This window comes from Culex pipiens, chromosome 1 (genome assembly GCF_016801865.2).
Source record: "Culex pipiens pallens isolate TS chromosome 1, TS_CPP_V2, whole genome shotgun sequence".
NCBI lineage: Eukaryota > Metazoa > Arthropoda > Insecta > Diptera > Culicidae > Culex > Culex pipiens.
In genome coordinates this window covers 106,275,926-106,303,131 of record NC_068937.1, presented here as the reverse complement: position 1 = coordinate 106,303,131, position 27,206 = coordinate 106,275,926, and positions in this window count along the sequence as shown.

Here is a 27,206-nt window from a genome sequence, read left to right as displayed (position 1 = left end):
AGTCCCTAGTCTGAAATTTGAAAAACAAAAAGCAACAAAAGCAAAACATTCTGACTTAGAACGGTACAGAAATTCTCAGCAAGAAAAATGAAAATTTCAAATTTCAGACTAGAGACTCGTAATCGGGCTGTAGTGGACGAATTTGGATGCTTCAAATTGCAAGAGGTGGGTTTTTTTGTCCTCTATCTGACCACCATAAAATTCCCTTTTGTAGGTTAAACTGGTTCCGGGGCAATCCGGATGTTTTAACGTATTAGTTCCGAAACAGTATTTTTGGTCCAAATATGTAAAAAAAAAAGATGAAACCAATGTATTTTTTAAACAAATATTGTTGAAAATTGTTCAATAGAGACTCTTACAACATAAAATAGCAATTTAAAAAAAAATAGTTGTTTATTAACTAATGTTTTTATAAGTTTAACTTAAAAAAAACTAAATTTTAACAAATTTTTAATACAAACTTACTAAATAAAGTTATCAGAATTTCAAAGTTGATACAAACTGGCTAGAGGTACTTGTATTTGACACAGATACAATATTTCATAAAAGAATTCACTTAAATCGATCAGATTTTGTACTTTTATAAGGGGTACGGACAATTATTTGACCCCTTTCGTAAACTATTTTTGTGTTTTTTAAGAATAAGTTTTTTACAAATGCAATGAATGGATCTTGAAGAGGACATTCTGCCGCGTCGATTAGTGTATAAAACTTGGTACTTTAGTCGAATTTTATGTACTTTTACATCACAAAAAGTTTTCGTACGGGGGGTGTTCGGACAAATATTTGACTCACTGTATTTATTTATGTTCTTAGCCTGCACAAAATTAACTGGAATTTAATACAACCAAATCAAATACATCCAGTCCGCAGAAAACATCATGAAGGAACTTTTTGTAAGATTACGCCGCAAGTACTTTCATGTAAAGTTTAACAATTGAACAAAATTGGAAATCATGCGTACAATTTTCTCAGGAACACGAAGGTGATTTTAAATGTTTTATTAAAATATGCGCTAAATGTGGAATTTTTTTGCGTTTTGAATGATTTTGAAAAACCCTGACTCAAGGCGGCTTCAAAAACACCCAAAACGCAAATCAAAACGCTTTTCACATTTTTTGCAACAGAGGTGAAACTTTGGGGTGGTGAACACTAAACTAAACACTAAAAAAGTTTTAAAAACTCTGCATTTTCCGTTACTCGACTGTAAAAAAAATTGGAACATGTCATTTTAAGGTAAATTTAATATATTTTTTTCGAATCTACATTGACCCGGAAGGGTCATTTTTTCATTTAAAACAAAAATTTTCATTTTAAAATTTCGTGTTTTTTCTAACTTTGTAGGATATTATTTAAGAGTGTAGTAATGTTCTACAAAGTTGTAGAGCAGACAATTACAAAAAAAATGATTTATAAACATAAGGGGTTTGCTTGTAAACATCACGAGTTATCACGATTTATTACACTCTAAAAAATAAAAAACACGAAATTTTAAAATGAAAATTTTTGTTCTAAATGAAAAAATTACTCTTCTGGGGTAATACCCGTTTCTCAATGTTTCGTCGTCCGTGTCTGTCACGGGTGCAAAGTTAGAAAAAAACATGAAGTTTTTTAAATGAAAAATTTTGTTCTAAATGAAAAAAATACCCTTCTGGGTCAATGTAGATTCGAAAAGTTCATTAAATTTCCCATAAAATGACATGTTCCAATTTTTTTTACAGTTGAGTGACGGAAAATGGAAGATTTTTCAAAACTTGTTTAGTGTTTTTTTCAATGAAAACACGTTTTTTCGGAATTCTGAGTACGCCATCAAATCGGGCGTCCAATTTTACATAAAAGTCCCTTTGACACCAAATTTCTATCTCATCACCGTTTCAGGCTGCAAATTATTGAAAAACACCTCTTTTCGTACTGCCCCTCCGTCACGAGATATCAAAAAACGGACCTCGAATTTGTGATCAGGGAAAAAAAGTTACACCTAAGGACAAAGTTTCACGCAAATCGAAGGGGGGAAACTGCTGTGTGAGTTGGCGGAGAATTACCCATTTCTCATTATTTTATCTCCGCCATCTTGGATTTAAACATTCTTAATGACTATTAGAGTAAATTGGGCGTCAAATAAGAAATAAGACAGTGAAAAAAATATTTATATCGTGATTCGATATCCGACCATTTCATTATCCGAAGTGAAATTTTTGCACTGCCTTCGGGTTATCGAGTCTGGACTGTAGTTGTAATTTCTAATAGTAAATTTGTTAATGGAATGATTGGAAACAGGGTAAATAAAATTTCAGAACATATTTTATGAATAAACTTTATTATTTATTCAAATATATTAATAAGTTGTCCCAGGAAATAAAATTTTGTTTGATCAGATATTGACAGACATAATGGTGTGGCGAGGTCGTAAACCCTGTTCGTGGACTCGCTCTCAAACACTACAAATTTTTAAATCACTTGAATGTTTTAATTCTTTTGAAATCTTGTTTCGCAATTTTGTGACTCTCAAAAAATACTAACAAATCCATTGGTTTCGATAATATCCATCAAAAAACACCCTCCCACACCTATCAATTCACCGCCCATGCAACACGCGGTTGTCACACAGAACGCAACAGTTAATGTTGCGCAACATTGTTAAGTCCCGGGCGGCTGACCACGTGACATTTCACGGAGCTCTGTTTCCAAGGTTTCTTCAAAATAGAGAGAACGACAGAGAGAAATCTGCTGCGCTGAGCTGAACACGAGAGAGAGTCACACATAAACCATAACAGCATCATCATCACAAGGCGGCATCATCCGCCCAATCCAACCTCCCAGTAGCTGAAGGCAGCAGCAGCATCAGGTTATTGCGAAGCAGTTTACATTGCACTTGACTTCCTTTGACGCGCATCGCGACCGACCAGCAGTGCGTGGTGGCACACGTAAAAGATAGCACGATTGAGGAGATTCAATTTTGGCATTGGGACTGGTGCTGCTTGAGTTAGCACTTGTTTGAATTAAAAGATGATTTTTCAACCAAATTGACCGTTACAGACAATACAGTTTTGAATAATTCCAGAACGAACACAACAAACGTCCAAAGGGTCATTCATTTGCAAAAATTACTGAACTTTCTGAAAAATACTTTTAAAACACACAATTGTTTTCTAGAGGTTACGACCTTGAAAAACTGGTCAAAAATTGTCAAAACCACACACACACACACACACACACACACACACACTTGTTCAGATTTTAATTTTGAGTCGATAAGTATACATCATCGTATTGAAAAATGGACCCCTGATTCGCGATCAGCGAACAAAATTATCCCTTAGAGCAAAGTTTAATGGAAATCGAAGAAGGGTTGGGGTAGCTGCTGTGTAAGTTAGAGAACGGCTACAGGCTCGCATTTTTCGTGTTTGACAGTTTTCCAAACTTGCAAACAAAGCAAAATGTACGCAGTCTGACGTTTATGCAAACAAAGCACAACTGTAAAAAAGTGCGGTTTGTTTTTGTTTTTGACCTCCTTCGGCTATTCGAAAGAAATATTTTCAGAAATGGACAGAGATGGACACTGTTTAAAAAATCATATTTTTATCCATTAATTCGGCTTAACTTTTTTCGACCGAGACCCGGGGTGTAGAGGTAACCAATTGAATATCAGTTTTTTTTTTTCTAAAAAACTATGTTTCTTCTTAGTAAAGTGAAGGTAGTGTATCATCACAAGCTGAACCTTATCACGAAACCTTAGAGAATGGTAACATTCACACTAAAACATGTCTCTGAATCTGCTTTGTAATTACCGGCCCTGGTACTCTTTACTGTTTACGTGTTTCCCTAAGGGGAACTGGGAAAGAAATACTTTTTTATAATCGGACCTGAAATTTTAAAGAAATGTTATTTTTAATTTAGGAACCATACAGGTTCCAAACTTTTTTGATTTTTAAAGGGTTTCGCTTTTTATATTCAAGACACTTTTAGCTATTAAAAAAAATTCAGAAGCGTTATAACCCTCATCCACTGCAATGCCTCAAAACCCGAACCACAAGGCGAGAACGCGATTCGCGCCAAACCGCACGCGTATTAATCACAATCTTCGCGAACGCGATATCCTCATCCGGTGAATAACCGTTCTTGGTGCAGCTTCATTCGGAATGCCCTTTCATTTTCCTTTCCTGTCGTCGTTGTTCTGCTACAGTAAAACCTGCGAAGGTGCAATGTGCTTACAACCCAAGTAAAGCAAGAATCCCTGTCAAACCATCGGAGTCTTACCGTACCCAACAGCAGTTTGCTTGGGCAGCTCTCCCGACGTCACACATCCTTCACTTGGGCGATTTATCACTGGAAAACACGTACAAAAACAGTTCTTTCTCCTGCTTTCGGTCTTTTCTCGCGAAAACCGTGAGGATATTACTGATTTGTTGAAGGTTTATTTTTTTTCATCCACTCTACTAAAGCTTTATGCATTTTTTCTCCAGCAATAACAGTTTAGTCTTGAGTTTAGTGCAAATCGGTGGGGCCCAGCGGCTGTCCACGGGCAATGAATCGTTCAATTGTGCACGCTGCTAACCCACGTGGAATGTCCGCGCGCTATCTCGCGGGAATTTTCCTTTTGGTCGGGATAGTTGATGCTCAAGAATGTAGGCCCCCGAGGAAACAAACATCTGTACGTTTGCCGGATGAATGCACCGACGTTCGGATCGAGTTGTTGGATTCGCGCGCGCATATATGCAAATGATGCGTTTGCTGGCTGAATATAGATTCCCTTTTCCTGATAGACACAAAGCGCTGCAGGAAACGGAGATAATCGTCAAAGTGAGTGGGGAGTTTCTAGGAGTTGTATCAGTGAGGTAATGAGTTCATTTCAAACGTTAACCTCATTTAATACCAAGGGTCAATGATTTAACCCTCTACAACCTAACCCCGCCTTTAGACGGGCTTCAATCTAAAAAATCGCCAAAAATCCATTTTCCAACCGATTTTTGATCTTTAAAAAGCATTGGAAAGAAGAACTCTTAAAATTTTAGAAAATTTCAGGGTTGGAAGTTTAACTTGTTTTGTGTGACTTTGCCATTTTTTTTTTTTAAATGTCATTTTTTTAGGGGTCAACTTTGGCTGTGTTTTTTACTAACATTTCCTATATTTTCAGTAAAAAGAAGTATGCAGTAATTTTTGTAGTGTCCCAGACTATGCCTCTTCGCATTTTTTGCATTTTAAATGATGATGGTGCCATTCTATAGGAGAACATGTGAAAAACATGCAAAAAATTGAAAAAGTTACTGTTAAAACGTGAAAAAATTAGATAGGCAAATTGTAATTATATTAGGTGGTAGAATAGGCCAAATTTTACCAAAAACAAACATAAACTGAACAAGATAAATGCAAATTAAAATACAAAAAATAAAACAAGAAAAACATAAAACAAGAGAAGTAAAGTTTTTCGTAGAACAAAAGTGGCTCAAAATGACCTCCTGAACAAGGGAAAAATATTTTTGCCTTCCTCACCTCACTGAGGCAAGGCTATAAAATCACTCAAAAATTGAACTTTTTAAATAAGCCTTCTAGATATACCTTTACGTATACATATCGGCTCAGAATCAAATTCTGAGCAAATGTCTGTGCGTGTGGATGGACGTAGAATTTTTTTTCTCACTCACTTTTCTCGGAACTGGCCCGACCGATTTTGTCCGGATCTATGTTTTTGGATTCGCCTTCAGGTCCTTCAAGTCTTTTTTTTAATTTCATCCGGTTTGGTGCAGTACTTCAAAAGTTATGTTAGAAAATCTGTTTTGGTTGATACTAAAAAGGGTCATTATTTACATAATTTGAAAGCTCCGGCGGATAGCTGTCGGAACTTTCCGCTCAGTGCACGCCGTGCACGCACACAAACACTGCAGTGCTTTCAAATGAATAATTAAATTTATCATAGATGGCAGCACTCAGATGTATAGTGTCTTTACTAAGTAAGCGTTAGCCAAAGCTTTCAGGAGGAAGGCAGCAACCACTTTCTGGTGGATTAAGTAACGTTTTTTTCGTAAAAAAAAATTGGGCGGTAGCGGGTTAAGAACTCATACTAATTCACCATTGTTGGTTTGTGAACTAAACTTCTTCTAACATGGAATGTTGTAAATTAATTTTCTACTAATGTTGAACACCTTTCTGATATATTTTATTTTATGAATTTTAAAACCTCTAATTGACTTATCAATCCAACTCAAAAGCCCCAAAAAAGTTGGAAAGGTAACTTCAACTCGCTGGTTCTCGTGCATGACTCAATAGGGTTACGGACGAACGGACATGACTCCAGGAACAAATTTTCTTCAAATTTCTGAACAAACAATCACTAGCACCATCCACATTCAAGTTGTCGAAGTAGCATCGAGCGATTACGCATGATTTCTCATAATGTCTTATGAAATAATTAATTAAAATATTCAGCATTTGTATGGTACTAGAAACAGTTTTTTGGCATTGAGTTTGTCTTTATGATTCTAGGTACCATAAACTGGGGTCAATCGGGACACATGGGGCGAATTGGGACAGCAGTTTTAACCATGTTGGAGAACAATATTTTGATTTTTCTGGTTGGTTTCGGTTAGAACAGACTCAGGCCAACAAAATGTGTACATCCATTTCCAAATTTAAAAGCTTTAAGTGCTCTAAAAACTGCTGTCCCTATTCAGACTTTAGTCCCGATTCACCCCAGATTACGGTACTTCATCTTTTTTACTAAAATTACCGAAAACTTGATAAAATTGCATTTTTATTATAAATTCATACGACCATTTCAAAAAGTGCTCATGAATTTGTGGCATCAGCTGGCATTGTTTACGTTTGAAACCACGTGGCGTGATGATTTTGACACAAGCGATCTCGCTTGCGCAGGTTTGCGCTAAGAAGAAGTAAAAATAAACCGGCTTCACTTTTTGAAACTTCGTGCCACGTCTGTTCGTCCGTGATAGGGTTTAATATGGTTGTATGAAAAAAAAAATAAAGTTGCCCAAATTTAGTGAGCACAGCAACTTTTCAGTTCCTTTTGGGATCCTAAACAACTCCCTAAAGTTTGGGAACGATTGGTTAAGTCCCCATTTTGCGCAAAGCGATTCAATTTTGGGTGGGAATTAGTATGGGAAAAACCATTTTTTTTTATTTTGATTTTCACGCTACATTAAAACCGGATTCATATTCGGTTGCTCTGGAATGTGCTTTACAACTTTCCCGAAAAGAGTATGGTGCTAACTTGCTCATATAAAAAGATACAGCGTGTTCATAACTCGTCTAAAACGTGTTTATTGCTCGAAAATTACGTTTTAGACGAGTGTTGAGGACGCTGTATCTTCTTTCAGGAGCAAGTGAGCACCATACTCTCTTGGGGTAAGTTGTAGAGCACATTCCAGAGCAATCAAATATGAATCCGGTTTTGATATCGAGTAAAACGTGGATTTTTTTAAATATCAAAAATCAAAATAATATTTTTCCCATACAAATTTATATGGAAATTGAATCGCTTTGCGCAAAGTGAGGACTGAACCAATCGTTCTCAAACTTTGGGGAGTTGTTAAGGACCCCAAAATGAACTGACAAATTGTTGTGCTGGAAAATTGATTTTGCTATTACACCCTAATGACTCAACCAATCGAGACGATTGATCAAATCGATGCCAACATTTCAAAAAGCATAATGTACAAATTCCCATATTAATATAAAAGCAAAAGAAGATGTTCTAATGATAACAAACGATGAAAAACGTTGCTTTTATTGATACTTGATCATCCATATTCAATAAAACATTATTTCCGTCATTATATTTAAGAAAAACAAACATAACTTCTTTTGAAATCACCAACGTCTATATCACCCTTTGTTATGATTCGTTTTTCTTCGCCGAATGTACATGGCGCCTTTTGCCAGTGGAGGGGACGTTTTGTTATGATTCGCTTTTCGTCTTCAAATGTACATGGCGTCTTTTTCATGATGCTTTTTTTCGTCACGAGGTTCATGTAGTCTTTTATTTGACAGGTTGACAGGGCTATATAAACAGGCACTGCTGATGCCAGAGATTTTGTTTATGTTCTTCATTTAAAATCATTATTAAACAGACTTTACTGAAGTAACTTTTGCTCATTTTTAGTGGAGAGGTGGCTTATTAAAAGTACTTTCAGAATATGCAATAACCCAGAAAGTGTCAAAATGTACATGATGCCTTTTGAAATGTTACCGTCGAAATGTGCAATTTTATGTTTATAGGAACTATTAAAAAAAAATGTATGAAAATTCAAAAATCTGTAACTTTTGAAGGATTTTTTGGTCGATTTGGTGTCTTCAGCAAAAAAATGATGCACGGCAAACATTTTTTTGGCAATTTTTTATTTTATTTTTGGTCGATAAAACTTGATTTGCATAAAAACACTATTTTTTCTGATATTTTTTAGGTTGATGCCAACTTATAAGAAATTTTCAGAATAGCCAAAACTCTTTGACCGAGTTATGAATTTTTGATCAATACTGATTAAAAAAATTTCAACTTAATTTTTCGATGCAAAATCGAATTTGTATCAAAAAAGTACTTTAGTGAAATTTTGATAAAGTGCACCGTTTTCACGTTATAGCCATTTTTAGGTGACTTTTTGAAACTAGTCACAGTTATTCATTTTTTAAAATAAGTGCCCATGTTTGCCCACTTAAAAAAATATATTTTTGAGGAGCTGAGAAAATTCTCTATATTTTGCTTCTTTGAACTTTGTTGATACGACCCCAAGTTGCTAAGTTATTGCCATGCAAAGATTTGAAAAACAGAAAAAAACCCACCATTTTCTAATGTCGATATCTCTACAACTAATGGTCCGATTTTCAATGTTAAAATATGAACCATTCGTGAAATTTTCAGATCTTTTCGAAAACAATCTTTTCATTTCTTTTTTAATAAAGACTGACATTTGAACATTCAATATTACGACCTAAAGTCTTAGATCTTAGATCGCTATCTCCACGCGAATGCGAATGAATCGCTGCAATTTAAATTGCTTGCAAGTTCGGTCATACTTTCCTCGGATTTCGTTCCACTTTGATTGATATTTCACTCACAGAACACTTAAGATAAATGTTTTTCAACGTTCTGATTGTCTTAAACAATTCGAAAAATTCCTCGACATGACCTCAAAATGGGACAGGCTAGTGAACCAATGAGTTTAACCAAATCATAAAATTGAAATAAAATCCATTTCCAATTTTTATGGATATTTGCTCTCCTGGAAAAAAAAAATGTTTTCGAACACAGCAAAAAATCCGATGGTAAAATCGCATGCAAAAGCATGCACATCACCTTTGTGAGAAAAAGCATGTAATATTGTATGAGAAAACGTGTACACAAAAAGCATGTACCGAAGAAAAAAAATCAGGTCTGCTCACCCCAAAAATAACATCAATCCGGCGAGAGTCATATCCAGATTACCAAGTCCGCGCCCCAACCCACTCGGCTATCTCGCCGCTATGAAAACAATTGGATCTTCACCGATGTAGCTGTAGGTTCCCCATACATTGTATGCAGTTAACACAGTATACGACGTACGGAAAACCTGTTGTTACATTGGCATTGATCCGACTATATTCATAGCGGCGAGATAGCCGAGTGGGTTGAGGCGCGGACTTGGTAATCTGGATATGACTCTCGCCAGATTGATGTTATTTTTGGGGTGAGCAGACCTGATTTTTTTCTGCGGTACATGCTTTTTGTGTACACGTTTTCTCATTCAATATTACATGTTTTTTCTCACAAAGGTGATGTGCATGCTTTTGCATGCGATTTTACCATCGGATTTTTTGCTGTGAAAAGCTGAGAAAAAAATCCAACTATTTTAATTTTTTTTTCTTTGTTGGTCGGACATCTTTTTGCTAGGAAAAAGCCTTTAATTACGAATTATGCTCGTTCTGATTGCAGCATAAACTAGCCATGGTTTTTGTTTTGAAGGATTTTCAATATTTCTTGATTCAATTTGTAATGTATGCCGATACAAGTTTTTTTATTTTTCATGAATTCAAACAAGTTTTTAAGCCCAACATTTTTGATACGCACAAGCACAACTTTTTCCCAAATTCCCGTTTTGATAAATTATGCACTTTACTTAATTTGCACTTCTCCTGGAACGGCTCAACCCGGCGTCAAAAAACAGTTCCGCTGAAGGATGCAGCTGATGAAGGGGCCGACTTTCTCGGAAATGTGTGTTTGTGTGCGTTCGCTGTGCAACAACGGTCTCAATGAATCGTTCACCCTCGTGTCCCTCCATAACCTCAAAAGTAGATGCTCACCATCTTTCTGGCCCTGGCTGACCCGTGAAACCACAGGGGCTAACCAACTGTGTAGACACTATAATCCCTTTGATATCAAATAAAGAGCGATGGGGTTTTAAGGATTTTGGTCAAATACGTTGATATGAATTAATTTCTTGCATCAATTTTCAAGATTTTCCAAATGTATTACTTTGCTCTCAAGAATTTTTATTGTCATTTTTGACAAAACTGTTCCAGATTCCCCAACAAACCCTAATTGTTCGTATTTTTGGCACGTTGCATTCCACCCGCCAAAGCTAATGCCTCCGGAGTTCTTTTTTTCGGTTCAAACCTTTTGCGATCCCATTTCGGCGGTGCACCACACCGTGATATATGAGAATACCTGGTAATTTATGATTATTATTATAAAGACGCACATCCAAAAAGCGCACGGCGACTGACTACCATTAGCGGATTGATTCGAAACGGCCCTCGACGCCGCCGCGTTGAAACTGGTTCGCCACCATTGGGACTGCTGGAGGTTTAGCTGGGGGGAGCCCTCGAGAGGGGTTTTTAGAACTTGTGGTCGGACGTGTTGTTCCTCGGAGTTGCAGAAACCCCAAATTTATGATAAGGGATTTTGGGATTGGGACGGTGCTTTTATTTTGTGGTTTAATTACTGGTACAGTTGCAAAGTGGCCTTGGGCAAATATTTAGAAACTCTTTTGTAGAGATTTGGAAGCTTTTGATTTTATGAATTCCTTTCCACAAGACGTTAATGCTTGATATGGATATTGTTTTTAAGTTTATTACTTTTCTTCTATATTGATCAACGTCATGTCAACTGAGCATTCTTGGTCTCGACCTTCACTGATTTGACTCAAACTTGGAGTGAACTTTCATCTAGCGATAGTTAACAAAATCCCAAATTTGGACCCGATTGTTTCAGCGGCGGTTTTATAAATTCTATAACATTTTAAAAAGTGGACGAATCTTTTCGCCCTCTTCGGCCAAGTTGTTTTCTGGAACACGGACTATGAGCTTATGAGGTTTTTGAAAACTGTTAAAAATCGTTAAGGGGCTCAAAACTGGCAAAAACCAAAATGCACCGATTTTACGAGTTAAATCCCATCTAAAATTCAAAGTCAAAGCGCCAGGTCCTGTCGCAACCAATCAAGCTCATATTTGGGATTCGGACTCTGTACATCTAGCGTATCATGTCCTGAAATGCCCGCAAAATTAACCCGTTTTGCTACATCGTTTTACAGCATAAGTTTGTTATGAAATTTAACACAAAATGCTTCAAAATCAAGATTGAATCATCAGCTCAAATTGCATTTCAAATGCAAATATGATTTCCCCTATCCTTTTGCTTCTCATCAAATATCTGATAACTATCAGTTCAGAAATCAATACATCGATAATAATAGCCTTCCAAACCGGTTCGCCCGAATGATACGAATCGACGTCCATTATAAACTGATGTAATCCCGGGCAAATTGAATGCAAACAAACAAACAAACAGTTCAACAGTTGACCGAGCATTAACAACATCTCCCGTGCCTCCATCCCGGCCGACCCATCTCATCGACTGCGAGCACTTATTCTAATCAAAGTGATTGCCGGCGTTTGTTTACACCGGATAGTTATCGTCAGGTAATCCCAGAAAATCACCTCCGCCTCCCTCTTCCTCACCCTTCTCACCCAACTCGTCCATTTACATTTAATCACATTATTCATGTGTCTACAAAGTTGCTGGCCGCCGCGCCGCCAAGAAGCGACTTCGAAATGATTACCTGGCCGCCGCCGCAATCATCGCTGAATAAATTCTCGTTTACTCTAAAACAAACCTGCCGCGCAAAGTGAGGAATAATCCGTTTCGCACCACACCGGGTGCCATTATCCGTGCGGACCGGGGTCCTCGGGACCACGAGCTGGCAAGACACTGCTGGAGTTCTCTGGAAACTGCATTTTTAATAACTGTTAGAGCTAAAACCTAGTTTGTTTATAAAAGCACAAAAAAAACATCCTTGAACCATGCTAAACATCAAATAAATTAGAAAATATTCTTCAAAAAATATTATTAAATACTTCTCCTAAATAACAAATCGAAAAAAGAAAAAAAAATAATTTCCATAGAATTGTCCCTTTGAACAACCAAAACCCCAAGTCGTGGTCCGGTTCGGTGGCGCGGGAGCGCAAGGAAACCAATCGAATAATTTACTCATAATAGCTTATTACTATTTCATGTCTACGTGGTTTGTGTTTCTTTCTGACTGCCTTAGAAAATATCGTATCGTCGGAGATGTTTCTTGGACCTGGCTTAAATTGGTCGCCCAAGTAACTCAAGGCAAAATTCTAAAGTTATTACGGCTCATCATTTATGTAATCGGCATAGTTTGCGTTTTTGTTTGTGCGGACTCAAGATTTGTGTAGACGTGTGCGTTCCTCGATACAATCTGGGTACATTTTTTTAACCGGATAAATATCAGACTTTTTGCGCAAATCACCTTATTTCACAACAGAGCAGGGTCGTACTACGGTTAAGCTTAGGGCGTCCAATTTTCCCGGGTTTTGAATTTCCCGGGTAACGGGACAAATATTTTTGAAATCCCGCGAATTCCCGGGATCCCAAGAAATTTTTGAAGCAGTCATAAAATCTATGTTTTAATAATATTTTATATGTTTTCAAGCTTGAAATTATAGAATTAGCTCAATAATAATAATAATTGGTGACAATCTACACTTCAATCTAAACAAGGACGACAGTTTTTAAATAACTTAAAAGAAATTAAAAATGTTTTTTTTTGGATTTGAAATAAACTACAAATTTCAATTTCAATGTGATTCAAATTAAATAAGTATTTTATAAATATATTTCTTTTATATATTTTTTATATGCCATAACTAGAAAAGCTTGAAAAATTTCTTCAATTTCTACAAAAACGAGAAGCGACAACAAAACCAGAGTTTTATTTTAAAAAAGGTCCTATAAGCTAAATTGCTAAATATTTTCTATCATGTTATCAAAAAAAAAAACTTTTTTTTCATAAAATTATTTTTATTAGGGCCTTTTTGGTACTGGGACCTGGTTAGGACCGAGTCGGCTTTTGTAATTACATTTTTCTTAAAGCTAAGAGTAATTACAGAGATTAAAAAAAAATCTCTAGAAATAAAATGATACCAGTCAATGTAAAATTTTAGATAAGTTTTGAATGTCTTATTTTATATAAAACATATTTTACTAATTATTTTTAAGTTACTTCCGCCAACTGGGGAAAATCAAGGCTACAGGCTGAAAAGGTACAGGAGATTTCAGAGCTTTAAATTTAGAAATCGGTGTACTAATTGTTTTGATTCCGTTGTTTGATGAAAAATAATTTAAGATGATATTTTTTTTTTCAAATTTAAAATCCTAAATAACAAACATAAAATTAAATAGAAAATATTCAAAGCACCAGGCATTTTGCGAATCTGTGAACTAAAATTTAAACCATTTTCCCTAATAAGCCAAATTAAAGCTGATATATGCCGAATACAAATTTTAATGCTTTAAAATTCGGATTGATTACTATGTATTCAACTGTTCATCTATTTCTACAACCAAATCTGAATTTCCAGACCAAAATTTGATATTTTTTTCAATTTCGGGAATTCCCGGGACAAAAAATGAAAATTCCCGGGATTCGAGAATCCCCGGTTTTGGAAAAATCCCGGGATTTTTGTCCCGGGAATTCCCGAGATGGACGCACTAGTTAAGCTGGATCACTTTGTTTAGAATAATTTTCATCCATTTACAGTTGAAAATACATGTTCATAAATGATTTCTTGGAATCGTGTTCATTAAATTCCTCATTTTATGAATTTGTTTGATGACAAAAGTTCAAAATAAGAGGTGGGCAAAACCGCTCTTTTTAGGAGCCGCTCATTTTCGTTCGCTCTTTTGAACGGCTCTTTCGCTCCTTTTCAAAATTTGGATGAAAAGGTTTTTTTTAAGAATCCTGTGATTTTATAAGCTATTTCAAAATTTAAAACTGATATTTTATTTGGAGAAAACATTCTGTAAACTCTTTGCTACATTCTAATTTAATCGATAAAGTCTATAAGTTTTTAATCGGACAAAAGGATTTGTTTTTTTTTTCCAAAATCTCTAAACTATTCAGTAGATTTTTGGTAATATTTTACAAATTATGCAATTTGAAATGCTCAAATTTGTATTCCGGTGATACTTTAATGTACAATCAGTTGTAAAGGGATAAAAAAATTTCATGTTGTTTAAAAAATCATTTACATTACCAACACTTGACATTATTGCCTGATTACTACACATTTGGGTTTTGTCCGTGTAATAATTTGAAAATGTTTATTTGTTCAGGTGGTCTGCCATTTACCGTTCGGACGCTGACAAAGCTGACCAATAAATTCAATTCGAAATTCGGCTAGGAGAAAATGAAATTTCTGGAATGAGTTGTGTGTAACGAAAACATGACCACATGATAATGTTAAACAAAGAGTTGCAAGCCTGAGTTTGACGTTGAATTTAAATTATTTAGTTTGGATTGTCAAAATCTAAACAGTAAATTGTAGACCACAATTGCTAATACAAATTTGAAATCACTTTTTCCTCCAGTCAAATTTCGAATTGAATTTATTGGCTAGGTTTGTCAACGTCTGAACAGTAAATTGTAGACCACTTGAACTAATACAAATTTGGAAACTATTACACAGCCAAAACCAATACACCGTTGTCCAGATAGGAAAATTAAGTGGAAAATGGATTTTCCGTTACATGGCGAAGTTTTGGAGTTATGGGGTCTTCAAAAGAGTGGTTGCAAATGGAAAAAGCAACTTTTGGTTTGGTTGAAAATAAGGGTGGGTGGCTCACGATTTGGGTGATTTTGAAATCTAACTCTTCAGGAATATTTTTGGGATTCTTTTGTGTAATAGAAAGTTGTTGAGCTTGCCAATCCAAGCAAGGTTGTCTAAGATACCGAAATTTTATCTAGCAATCTACACCTTCCACGACCAAATTTAGAGAAAGAATCTAATCAAACCTTCAAAAATCAATATTTTGAACGTAGCAATTCAGGGTTAAGTTTCAGAGAACAATGATGTTCTGAACACTTTAAGAACGCTAACTTTTTGACAAATCAATTCGGACTTAAGGGTCAAAAGTTAAAGCCAATTTAAGGTAAAAAAAAGGGTGCAAATTTAAAACTTAAATATCTCGGTATAGCGCAGACCAAATTTCAAGCGCATTCGAAAGAGGAGATCTAGCACTACAAACGCTGAAAAAACTTCAGGTGTGTTTTTCTTAAAACTCGAGATATCTTCATTTGAAAATGTCAAATGTTCAAGGGAAAAGGTTATGGGACCACCCTAACGAAATTCGATTATTGTCCAACTATATGTTTTGCCTTTCTCGCCTAACTGAGGAAAGGCTATAAAAAAACGAAGTTGACTTTATAGCTGTCGGCCACCATTGTTAGTACCAACCACTAGTGTCTTCCTTTTTATCTACAAGGACTTCGCCGCCCTGGGCTCCTAAGTGTATGAAAGTATGGCACGGAGCGACGGCGCCGAATACCCATATTTACACAAAGAATTTTCGAGCGCCCGCCGCGGAATTCGAACCGGCGACCTCTGGATTGTGAGTCCAGAGCGTGGTCCGATTGATCCACACGGGCGGGACAGAAAGGCTATAAAATCAAACGAAAAATGAACTTCTTAATTCGACCTCCAAACCCAACTTCATGTATAAATGTCGACTCAGAATCAAATTTTGAGCAAATGTCTGTGCGTGTGTATGTCTGTAAGTCTGTACACCGAAAAAAATGCACAGTCCGGCTGAACCGATTTGGACCGTTCTCGTCTCATTCGATCCGTCTTGGGGTCCCACATGACCGTAGTTAGTATTAAGAAGTTTTGTTAAGTACTTCAAAAGTTATGCTAAAAAGACAATTAACAAAAGTCTGGAAGATGGTAAAAATAAGTGGAGAACTGACAACCCTGTCAAAAGTTATAAGTACTTAAGTGTTATTTATGCACTTTTTTGAGGCCGGATCTTGGATATTTTTATGGAAACGTTGTCCGGATCTATCATGCGACCCATTATTAGATAGGCAATCAAAAGACCCTTCCAAGATTGAAGATCTGACATTTCCATCAAAAATTATGAGCACTCAAGTGTTAATTTAACACTTATCAGAGGCTAAATCTGAAATATTTTGATAAAAATGTGGTTAAAATATCGATTATTGGTGATATTTTGTGTTTCTACATAAAATTATCATACTATTAATTGTCATAATGTGTTCGTTTTAAGAATTGTTCCTTTAAAACCTTAGTTAGACCCTGCCCAACACGGACAATCCGCAACGGGCGAAAATCTCGCCACCTTCACGAGACCAAATCACGACTCTCGAACCCGACAACTACAGGTTCCCAGGTCCCACCGCGAGAAACGACTGATAATTGAAGATTAGAAGCAAGAGGCAATATTTGCATGTTATAGCACTATTAAGTTCATTCATAATCTTTCTTGGTACTGCAAGTCGTCCTGCCCGGACAGCCCGGGAATGTCCCGGGCAACAACAGGGAACACGCAAATCAGTGCACGACTCGTACTCCTTTTTCCCCTTCCTTTCAAACAACTCATAAGGCAGTCCTACCCGGCGTCGTTGTCGAATTGCGGGTGCTCAATTATTGCAATCCTTTTCATGAGCTGTGAGGATGGTGATTATCTTCGTCGCTACCGCTGTCGAACGATTTCCTCCCCTCCTCAACCAGTTGCTCATCCTGGGATCTTCCCGGTGATGCCTCAGGGTTTCCACAGTGGACTGGTTTGGAAAGTGTTTGTTTGTGTGCGTTCGAGGAAGAGTACCGACCGAAAGATTTCCCGCGGGCAAACCTGACTCTGCGGTCGATGGCAAACGATTCGAACTTTAATTATGAGTCATTTTGATGAGAGGCAATTTGTAATTACATGATTTTGATAATGTTTGTATTTGTGTGGAACTTTGGTAGTTAGCTGATTGTTTTGTATGTACAATAGGGAGACATGTATGCTTTCTGGTTATGGAATGGTTAACTGCACTTTTTGCCTTCCTCACTGACGTAAGGCTATAATCCTGCTCGAAAAATGAACTTTTGAAAAACAGCTCGTAGACCTATATTCATGCATACCTATCGACTCAGGATCGAAAACTGAACAAATGTCTGTGTGTGTGTGTGTGTGTGTGTATGTGTGTGCGTATTCCCCTTGGTGCTCAAAATTCTTGCCAAGTTTTCTCGGCACTGGCTGATCCGATTTGAGTCAAACAAGTTGCATTCGATCCGGTTTGGTGCCTCATAATGCGCTATTGAATTGTTTGAAGATCCGATAAGTAGTTCGAAAGTTACGTATAAAAAAGTGTCAGAGTTGCGAATCGGGTGCTGGAATTTTAATGCCGGATCTCACTTATCTATGGGTAATTCTCTACCAACTCACACGAAATCGGGAAAAGTTGCCCCGACCCCTCTTCGATTTGCGTAAAACTTTGTCCTAAGGGGTAACTTTTGTCCCTGATCACGAATCCGAGGTCCGTTTTTTGATATCTCGTGACGGAGGGGCGGTACGAGCCCTTCCATTTTTGAACATGCGAAAAAAGAGGTGTTTTTCAATAATTTGCAGCCTGAAACGGTGATGAGATAGAAATTTGGTGTCCAAGGGACTTTTGTGTAAAATTAGACGCCCGATTTGATGACTTTTTTTTCGTAAAATCGCGATAACTCGTGATGTTTATGAGCAAACCCCTTATGTCTGTATATCAAAATTTGTGTAATTGTCTGCTCTACAACTTTGTAGAACATTGTTGCACTCTAAAAAATAACCCTGCAAAGTTCGAAAAAACACGAAATTTTAAAATGAAAATTTTTGTTCTAAATGAAAAATGACCCTTCTGGGTCAATGTAGATTCGAAAAGAGCATTAAATTTCCCATAAAATGACATGTTCCAAAAAAATTTACAGTCGAGTAACGGAAAATGGGAGAATTTTTAAAACATTTTTAGTGTTTTTTCGATGAAAAATACGTTTTTTCGGAATTCTGAGTACGCCATCAAACCGGGCGTCTAATTTTACATAAAAGTCCTTTTGACACCAAATTTCTATCTCATCACCGTTTCAGGCTGCAAATTATTGAAAAACACCTCTTTTTTCGCATGTTCAAAAATGGAAGGGCTCGTACCGCCCCTCCGTCACGAGATATCAAAAAACGGACCTCGGATTCGTGATCAGGGACAAAAGTTACCCCTTAGGACAAAGTTTCACGCAAATCGAAGAGGGGTCGGGGCAACTGCTGTGTGAGTTGGCGTAAACTATATGTATACTATGTCCGGATCCATCATCCGACACATCTTTGGTTAGGTAATCGAAAGACCTTTCCAATGAGTCCAAAACATTGAAGATCTGGCAACCCTGTCTCGAGATATGACCACTTAAGTGATATTTATGTACTTTTTTTTAAGCCGGATCTCACTTAAATGTATGTAAACGATGTCCGGATCCACTATCCGACCAAACGTTGGTTAGGTAATCGAAAGACCTTTCCAATGAGTCCAAAACATTGAAGTTCTGGCAACCCTGCCTCGAGATATGACCACTTAAGTCATATTTATGTACTTTTTGAAGCCGGATCTCACTTAAATGTATGTAAAATATGTCCGGATCCATCATCCGACCCATCGTTGGTAAGGTAATGAGTCTTTCCCATGAGTCCAAAACATTGAAGATCTGACAACGCTCAGTCTCAAGTATGACCGCTTAAGTGACATTTGTGTATTTTTTATTGAGAAATAGATGGAATTTGTGTCCAAACCCATCATATCACCAAATGTTGGTAAAAAGTGAGGAAGGCACCAACCACATTGGTGGATTAAGTTAGTTTTTTTTTTCAAATTTTAAATTATAATGCTGCAAGATGTCAAAATACATTTGAGATTGAGCTCAAGCATTAATTTTACAAATGATAAAAAGTAAGTAAAAGCAATGTTCAGATCCATCGTACGACTGTAATTTTTCTTATAATGTAATGTAATTGTAAATTTACACATTTTTCGTGCTAATATCACTTTTTTAACATAAAATATGTCCACATTCCCAGATACATTCGACTTTTACCAAGATTTTGATTTACTGTCTATAAGCAATTCATAACTTGCACACCATTTCCTTTCTTGAACATTTTTTTCCTCCATGCAAGGCCAAAACTTGGCGCAAAACTAGAGCGCCAACATCGGGAACTAATAATACGTTATGCTGCCGCCACCAAGTATGTGCACTGGTGGGCTTTTTGACTCCAAGCTGTTGCCGAAAAGTTTCCCAGTTTCGAGGGCCTGTGTGATCCACTTTTTTTTCCTTCAAAAATGAGTGGAGAAAAATCACCAACCTGATCTCATCGCCGTAAATTCTAGAGGGTGATTTGGGGTTAAATGGTACATTCTGACAAAAAAGTTTTAGTGGAAAATCTAGAAATTAGGAAAATTTAGCTGACTAATGATTTCTTGGAACCGATAACACTATGTATTCGAGTAAATTTACCCTAATTTCCCACACAGAACTAAAAAAGAGGAAGTGCTCAAGTCCTACCGTTGGCTATCACGAGTTTGATTCCAAGTTGAGCAGTCCGAGACGAAAAAAAAAATCGCAAAACAATGAACGCGCAAACTTCGGGGGAAGCTTTATGGGATAATAAAGGGGGTCATCAGGATCAAAAGGTTTTTCTTCCCGTTTCCACGCGGCGGTTCCCGGCTGGCTCCAGACAAGACAGCAAATATTAATAACGCATCGAAGACCAAGCTGAAGGATGAATCACTAACGACTGACGAACTGCTGTTTCCACGCGGAGTCTTTTTTTTTTGTGTTTCACTCAGCCCGGAATTATTGCACCGAAAATCCCGCCAGTGTCTGCCGCGGCGAAAACGTGATCTGCAAATGCAAAATAATTGACCCACTGCGGTGCCCGCGGATATCTTCTTGCGATTCTCCCCGCGCAGGACAATCAGCGGTGGGCAGAAGCTGCGTAACCGAGGGTAATGTTAGGAGGATGATCGCAGCGAAGTCAGGTATTGAGTGTGTGTCTGAGCTGCAATTTTGGACGAGGTCAACGTTCGACAAGAACTGTGAGAAAGAAGGATACACTTTTGGGATAAGCGCCTAGAGCACTGATGCCATTAGACGGGGATAATTAGTCCTTTTTGGTACGTTTAACCGAACTCAATCGCTGAAGGAAGCGTGAGAATTTTAAATATTGCAAGTTCGAAGTCAGAACGGTCTTGTCTGTCTTGTCTGTCTTGTCTGTCTTGTCTGTCTTGTCTGTCTTGTCTGTCTTGTCTGTCTTGTCTGTCTTGTCTGTCTTGTCTGTCTTGTCTGTCTTGTCTGTCTTGTCTGTCTTGTCTGTCTTGTCTGTCTTGTCTGTCTTGTCTGTCTTGTCTGTCTTGTCTGTCTTGTCTGTCTTGTCTGTCTTGTCTGTCTTGTCTGTCTTGTCTGTCTTGTCTGTCTTGTCTGTCTTGTCTGTCTTGTCTGTCTTGTCTGTCTTGTCTGTCTTGTCTGTCTTGTCTGTCTTGTCTGTCTTGTCTGTCTTGTCTGTCTTGTCTGTCTTGTCTGTCTTGTCTGGCTTGTCTGTTTTGTCTGTCTTGTCTGTCTTGTCTGTCTTGTCTGTCTTGTCTGTCTTGTCTGTCTTGTCTGTCTTGTCTGTCTTGTCTGTCTTGTCTGTCTTGTCTGTCTTGTCTGTCTTGTCTGTCTTGTCTGTCTTGTCTGTCTTGTCTGTCTTGTCTGTCTTGTCTGTCTTGTCTGTCTTGTCTGTCTTGTCTGTCTTGTCTGTCTTGTCTGTCTTGTCTGTCTTGTCTGTCTTGTCTGTCTTGTCTGTCTTGTCTGTCTTGTCTGTCTTGTCTGTCTTGTCTGTCTTGTCTGTCTTGTCTGTCTTGTCTGTCTTGTCTGTCTTGTCTGTCTTGTCTGTCTTGTCTGTCTTGTCTGTCTTGTCTGTCTTGTCTGTCTTGTCTGTCTTGTCTGTCTTGTCTGTCTTGTCTGTCTTGTCTGTCTTGTCTGTCTTGTCTGTCTTGTCTGTCTTGTCTGTCTTGTCTGTCTTGTCTGTCTTGTCTGTCTTGTCTGTCTTGTCTGTCTTGTCTGTCTTGTCTGTCTTGTCTGTCTTGTCTGTCTTGTCTGTCTTGTCTGTCTTGTCTGTCTTGTCTGTCTTGTCTGTCTTGTCTGTCTTGTCTGTCTTGTCTGTCTTGTCTGTCTTGTCTGTCTTGTTTGTCTTGTCTGTCTTGCTTATTTTATTATTATTATTTTTTTGCTTTTGTTGATGTAACTTTGCTTTTAGCATCCTTTTCAAAGTGGCTAACTAATTGCAATGCAAACATTATGCATTGCTGCCTAGCCCACACAGCCCAGCCAAAGATAGATCCTTTTCTCATTACGATTCAACACGAAGTCAATCATCGCTCAATCAGTATGCCATTAACCAACCATCCAGTGCGGAAGCCAAAAGGTTGGTTGCCTTCAAAGTCAGAGAAAGAGTTCCGCCCGTGTGGATCAATCGGACCGCGCACTCCAATCCAGAGGTCGCTGGTTCGAATCCCGCGGCGGGCGCTCTAAAATTCTTTGTGTAAATATGGGTATTCGGCGCCGTCGCTCCGTGCCATACTTTCATACACTTAGGAGCCCAGGGCGGCGAAGTCCTTGTAGATAAAAAGGAAGACACTAGTGGTTGGTACTAGCAATGGTGGCCGACAGCTATAAAGTCAACTTCGTTTCGTTCCGCAGGGTGGCGTGGTGTGTGTGTGCTTAGCGGCAACCAATCAACCGGCAAAGCCATCACCCGGCAGCCAATAAGTCATTAATCGCTTCTCGCCAACAGCCACCAGCAGCAGCAGCAGCCACAAGCCGAACCGGGAGTGTGGTTTTAATGATTTAATAAGCTTCTAGACATGCATCGGCTCAAGCAGGTTGTTGAACCATTTGGCTTTTGCAGTTGATTTGTCAACTGGTGAATTTATTTTGAAAAATTCTTAATCTTGAATTTATAGATGAAAAAAATCAACACTCAAATTGCAAAATGAAAATAATTATCAAAATAAAAATATTTTATTAAAAAAAAATTAAAATCTCATCTGCAAACACCGCCTTGAAAGAAAAGAGTCGGTAATTACTGATTAAATACATCAATGTGACAAGTCTCGTTTTAATGGAACATCACACTTTGCTACCAAACTCACGATGCTGATCATCGTCTGAGCTGCTTTTAGATCATTCACTTATCGTTTACACAGTCCGACATATTTGTGTCTCCGAGAAAAACGACTTTTTGAGAATTTTCCAGAATTGCTGGAAAAAAAATTGAATCAGTCACAATTTTAAGCTACTTTTTTGAAATGTTGATGATGAAGATTGCTAAAGTTTATGTGAAAAAAGGAATTCAAACTTTAAATTTATAAAGGCATACAAAATTGAACACATTGTTTCTAGGTGACCAATTTCATCAACATTTGTTCACTGTCAAGTTTTCAAGTTAACTAATTTTTAATAGTGTAGAAATAATCCAACATCAAAAGAGTTTTAGTCCACTCAGGAAATGGGATTGTAGGTTGTCGTAAATATGGAATTTTACCTTTCACCATTGTAGACGCATGTGGTTATCGGCAAAGCAAGGGCTTTATGGAATGTGTAATTAAATTTCTGGTCGGCGGGCGGTGACAGTGCATTATGTGTCACATGCACTTGGGCACATGCTGTGAAAGCAATTAAATGCTTTGCCAGAATGCAGTATCGAATTGTGGTTTGTGGGATTTATGAGGGCCTGCATGCCTGTCGATGCAGGTGGAATTTCGTTTGATGATTTTTGAACTCATTTCAACGTTTGATGTGTCAAACAACTCAATCAGTCTTAAACTATGATCAACTGTTATTTTGCCTAAATGTAGACTGACAGACAAGACAGACAAGACAGACAAGACAGACAAGACAGACAAGACAGACAAGACAGACAAGACAGACAAGACAGACAAGACAGACAAGACAGACAAGACAGACAAGACAGACAAGACAGACAAGACAGACAAGACAGACAAGACAGACAAGACAGACAAGACAGACAAGACAGACAAGACAGACAAGACAGACAAGACAGACAAGACAGACAAGACAGACAAGACAGACAAGACAGACAAGACAGACAAGACAGACAAGACAGACAAGACAGACAAGACAGACAAGACAGACAAGACAGACAAGACAGACAAGACAGACAAGACAGACAAGACAGACAAGACAGACAAGACAGACAAGACAGACAAGACAGACAAGACAGACAAGACAGACAAGACAGACAAGACAGACAAGACAGACAAGACAGACAAGACAGACAAGACAGACAAGACAGACAAGACGGACAAGACAGACAAGACAGACAAGACAGACAAGACAGACAAGACAGACAAGACAGACAAGACAGACAAGACAGACAAGACAGACAAGACAGACAAGACAGACAAGACAGACAAGACAAATTACCATTTCAAAGGGTCGTTTGATAATCTTCACAAGCTAAAACGGCTTCAACAAAGTTCATAAGTAGGGTTAGTGAAATTTCACGATTTCGCGGACAGCGTGAAATCCGCGAAATTTGGTTTTTCCGCGAAATTCCGTGAAATTTTATGTTTGTGTGAAACTGTAACGATTTTCCCAAAATAATTTATCAAACTCAAATAGGAATTAAAATAATCTTATGAACTACTGTAGAATTATGCAAGTGAATATCCTGGTTTAATTACTGATCTAGGGTCATTGATTTTCGACGATTTCGTAGACGGCGTGAAATTCGTGAATTTTATCAATTTTCTCAAATATTTTTTTTTTCAAATAGTAACATAATAAATATTTCATCCATAAATTTTATTAGTTTTCAATTGAAAAGGTTGATATGAACCATTTGAAGAATTGTTCAGATTTTTCAGTTTTTTAAGAAACTAACTAAATTTAGTAATATTTTCATTTGCTAAAAAAAAGCAAAGCAATCCACTTTAACGACCCCCGGGTCTTTTGTGGTCTCTGTTGCAAGTTTCTGCTCATTTCTACGCGTCCGAAGGTTATGTGTGGTGAGTCACCCAAAACCTCTTTTACGCAAATGGACCGACGTTTTACTTCCCCATCCGATAGAAGGCCAGAAGGATAAGGCGGGAATCGAACCCGCGCCCCATAGCAACTTAGGGATCGGCAGCCGAAGCCGCTAACCACCGCGCCCGAGGCCCATTTGCTGTTATTGTTAATTTTACTGCTTTTTTATTTAAAAGGTATAGTTTCGAAAGAAATTAATATAATCAAGCTTTGTTTAATTCAAAATAATATGAAAAGATTATTTTTAAAGAGATCCAATAAGTTATTGTGTTTCATATGTTTATAGGACATTTTCAAATAAAACTCTGGATTTTTTATCTTTGATACCACCTTTTAAAACATTTCAGAATTTTTTCTTAGTTTAATTTTAACGATATTTGATTATTTGGGTGAATGATTCCCGTGAAAGTTCAAAAATTCCTTTTTGTTTTCTGTTCTCATTTTGAAAAAAAATTCGATTCCGTTGCAAATTATTTTTTTTTTGATTATTGATTTTAATTTTTTTTTGATGTGAGATGAAAACCTTAAAAAATATTTTTTTATTGGCTAAACGTCGCAGACAATTCAAATTTTACTCATTTTGGCTGGACAAGATTGTTAAATCTTGCTTTGATATGAAATTCAATAAATTGTAAAATGATAAAACAGAAGCAAATCAGCGAAATCTTGTTAGCTTTATTAGTCGAATATTAAAAAAGCAGTTCAGTAAATGAGCATACATATGCCCTACATTTGGTTCAAAATATGTATAGAGCCCATCCCTAAACCAGGTGGAAACATTTTTAAAAATTAGGAGTTTTTTTTGTCACGTTCAAATTTAGTGAAGCTTTTTTTTAGTTTATTGAAGAATAAAATATAATGAAGCAGAAAAAGTAGTTTCTGTGATTTAAACGTAAGATTTTGAGAGTTATTTTAATTTTTTCACGTTCCGTGAAATTTGGTGTTTTGAAATTGAGGTCCCCGTGAAATTTGCAATTTTCGAGCGTGAAAAATCACTAAGCCTATTCATAAGTCAACGACGGGATAATATCCTGTAGAGGAAACAAAACCACTTCCTTCTAGGAAAAAAGTTGCGCTTTCTTCGCATCAGCCAAGTTGTTTAGCAATTGCAGCAAAACGATTCCTTTCTCTGTACGGATATATTGAGCTCCAAACCCGTCTACAATGTATGCACGTTCGCAGTAAAGCAAAGCATCAGCAAACACGCGTCCCTGGATCATGACTTTCCGGGAAGAGTAAATCTAGAACACGTGTTCCTGCCAGTAAGCGAGGAGTGGAGTGCGGCGTCGCGACGCTGCTGTGTTCTTACACATCGTCGCCGTCGTGCTAACTTGTCGTACGTGCATTTTGGGCCAAATTGAGTTAAGAACGCCATTTTGTGCATCTCACAATGCCACATCTTTTGACCTTCACAGATCCCCAAAATTCGATTTCAATCCTAAGATATTCAATGAAAACCAAAAATGCTCCGAAAATTTTTGTCACTTTTCATATGAAAGTAGTTTCAATCTTGTCGTGCTATCTTGTCACTCCCAGAAAATTGATGTAAGTGCGACAAATGGCCAAAGGGATTTCAGGTTAGGATGCGTTTGACGCACGTACAAGATAGACTACCGTAAACATTTGTAATTATAACTCGGGACTCCAGCAACCAACTTCAACCAAACTTCGGGACAATGCACAGAATGGTCAGCCAAACAAAACGTGTTTGTTATTGTTTACATTGCGTGCTCTCGTTTTTGTTTATTCAAGGTCAAACATTAAAACGCGTTTTTCTCGGAACGTCGAAATGGCGGGTGCGACAAGATAGCACGACGACGTTGACATGGAGCGAGCAAAGTGCACACTCCAAAGACATGGACGTGTTTGCAGAAGGCAATCAGCAAATATTGAACTGGATGAATAATGAACTTGGCAATTAATTGATTTTCTACGTTGGCTTGAAGTTTTCTGTTTACTCAAGCCAGTAATTGAATTAGTTTGTTGCGCCACAGGAGGTGCAATTCTGTCGAGAAGTTCGACGAACTTTTGTTGTACTTCTTAAAAGTCTTGAAAGTGTGCGATGCTCTTGGCGTGGTTGTTATTAGCCGATGCCACTTCGCAATTCATAAAGCAAAGCTCGACAAAAGCTTAATCAACGGATTTAACCCTTCCCCTCAGTTCATACTCTCTTTATTTCGGGGTACATCTCGAATTCTTGTCACAAATTTGTATTCCGACAGTGATATCTTCATTACCCATTCAGCTCTTGTTGATTCATTCATTCATTCAAAGTGCCTGGCTGCCATTCATCCAGCAGCAGTTTTATGCTTTTTGAGCATTTCTCTGCGTTTTGCTTTCGGCATTTTTGTTCCACCAATCTGTCTTTATGAAAGAGAGACACTCTGAGTCTGCTGACTCCGCTGTGTAGAAGTTAACACAACAGAACTTCGTCCACGGTAGAAAGCCTGCCCAAAATTATCCCAATAAAAGAAAGACCACTTGACCCACGTCCCAGGCCCCTCCGGTCGGTCAGGTGTGCACTCAGAGCCGTACCTTGGGTTCACGGCGCCCTTGGCGAAGCATCAGTTTGGCGCCCCTCCCAAATTAACAAGCATTTTGATAAATTGATATTAATGTTCAATGATTGCACAGTTATTTTATGTTTTATTTTTCAAGACAGGATAGGGATCCCCCAAAACTCTGTACTGCACTTACAAAACTACTGTAAGTCGATAAACTAAAGAAATAAACTGAATTGAATTGAAAGATAGTATAGGACTTATAAGATAGGTTGAATTGAAAATTTCTTATAGGAGTTAACT